Below are 2613 nucleotides of genomic sequence, written 5' to 3'. Positions count from 1 at the left end.
TTTTTGAGCTCTTTTAATTCAGGTTTTCTCCTTTAGCCATCTGGATAGGTGGTGGCCCGATATGAGTGGCGAGGATGGCTGATTTGACTGATATGCTTCTCATTGAATGACATCTCTATAGGTGCATTTAGAAAGTGTAATCTTCGATCGATGGTTTTTTTTTCCCAAATCCCTTTGTTGTATTTGTAGCATTAGTATTGCTTCTGAGAAAAAAAAAAAATCATCTTCTCTGAGAGATCAGCATCGAAAAGGGAATGGACATCATGAATGTGAAATCCGAGAACATTGATCAGTTAAATAATTGCTACTTGGTTGATAGCGATAAAATTGTACATAGCATGGCACCTTTTAAAAGGTTAATTAGCCAAAAAAAAACATAATTTCAAATTTTTTGAACAATTTATTAATTATTTTTTAATAAAGAAAAAGAAGGGTGCTCCATGGTACAGAGCATAACCTTAGGCCAAAGCCCCTATATAATAAGTAACATTTCAGCAGGATCAATGAGTGATGGTGGAGAGTGTTGACTTGAACCTATAATCAACCAACTCGTGCAATAATGTGGTAAGGGTTTCCTTTTATTAGGCTACCAATCACATTAACAAATATCAAAAAAAATTTCAAAAATATTTACTTCTAAGCAAATCCTCTGAGGCTCATGTATCCAATTGTTTAAATTTTAATGGTTCAATCCAAGATTTTAAATTCGTTTTCTCTGTAGAATTATGTTGATTCTTCCCTTTTGCCCCTTGCCTCTTCTCTGTAGAATTATGTAGAATTCTCTGTACTCTCCTTCTAGTTACCCAATCTAAAAGAAAAGAGAATCGCCCAATTAAATTTTTTTTTTCTCCATTAAATTATCTCTTTTTTCCTTTTAAGCTTCTTACGTATGTTCTGTGGTACCTGCCATCTCATGGGCAATGCACGCATGCCTGAAGATGGTTACTGATAGTAGTCATTAGTATGATTATCACGTGTAGTGGGAACATTTATATGTTAATGGTGGGGGTTAGATGTTAATGGCAAGAATTAACTAAATTATGTTAGTGAAGGTTGTCTTGCAGTAGTCTAGTAGGCGTGGAGTCTTGTAAGTTGGTTGCCATCTCAGATGCAACTATTTATTCAAACATCAAGGAAGGAGTAGATATGATATTACAACCTGGCCCTACAAACTCTCTTAGAAAAAGGTTGGTTACCTCCCAATTATTTCAAATTGATCCTTGATATTAACCTTTATCTGTCATCCCTAATTGTCTTCACGATATGGAGGTTAGACTAAACCGTACACATGCCATTCTAAGTCTCGGATGTGCACATGCAATAATTGGAATTAACATTTAAGTTTATTTTGGTCGTCAAGAAATGATATATAAAAATAGAAATAGATACATAAATCAATCGTAGCATCATTATAATATTTGAAATCAAGTATAGAGATCTGATCCCATTATTAGTATCCCAAACTGGATTCTTATCTCAGATTTTTTTTTTTTTTTTTTTTTTTTAATATTATGACATTTCTTTGACCGCTACCACACCCTCACTTCTTCTCTTTTTCTCCTACAATATCAGTTTCAGCACTGAAACCTCATATGGGTTTTCTTGATGGCATTGCAAGTACAAAAATCCTCCCAAAAGTTTTTTAAATCCTTAGTTTTTACCCATTCTTCATTCTTGAAACCATAAATTTGGAGGTTTCTTAGCCATATGTCTCTGTTTCAGCAAGGACAAGGTTACAAAAACTAAACCAAATGCTAATGAATATAGATCAACAAGTGGTGTGGTGATAGTGGAAAACTTGTAGCAAGGCATCAACAAAGTACTCGTCTGACTTGTGGTTCAATAATCTAAAGCCACCCATTATTGGAATCAGCATTAAAAGGGAGATTAATGTTAATTGAACAGGGTCTCGACCCGGTTCATTCGTGGATCGCCCATGTGGAAAATTATAGATTCGTTAGGATTAGGAACCCTAGCTGATCAGATATTATAAATAAGAGGTTTGGCCACAACAAAGTAAGCTTTTGACCTAATTTCAAGAGCTCTCTCTCTCTCTCTCTCTCTCTCTCTCTCTCTCTCTCTCCCTCCCCTTATTCTCTTATGTTTCCCCCATATTGAGAGAGTGTCTCTAAGGATCTTCATTACTATTCTTGGATTTGGAGGGTGGAACTTTTCCTAGCTCGATCGTCACATTCCGTGGAAAGACAGAATGTACGGCAACCAGATCCATTTTATTGCAAGGAAAGCTACATCAAGGTAAACCTAGAAATATGTTTACTTTCCGTTTTAACATTGGTAGTGAAGCCTGAGTTTGGTTGCGCATCATCATGCAAGATTTAAATGGGAAGCTTAAAACTGTGGAATTTAATGGTGCTTTGAGGATAGACAATTAGTTCACCTTGTCATGTTGCTTTGTGCAGGTGAAAAGCTCTTTGATTGGATAATTGGAAAAGAGCAGTACTCTGAGGAGGGAAGTTGCCTCCTTTTTCAAGTCCATAACCCATGGTCTAATGTTGTCCACTTCTGCTATTTTTGGCTAAAGGGTCAACAAGGGAAAGATGCAAAAACGCACTGGAGGGTGCTTGGTGGGGGTGGGGGTGGGGGGGGGGGGGG

Source organism: Macadamia integrifolia, chromosome 9 (genome assembly GCF_013358625.1).
Source record: "Macadamia integrifolia cultivar HAES 741 chromosome 9, SCU_Mint_v3, whole genome shotgun sequence".
NCBI lineage: Eukaryota > Viridiplantae > Streptophyta > Magnoliopsida > Proteales > Proteaceae > Macadamia > Macadamia integrifolia.
Note: the sequence above shows the minus strand (reverse complement) of the source record.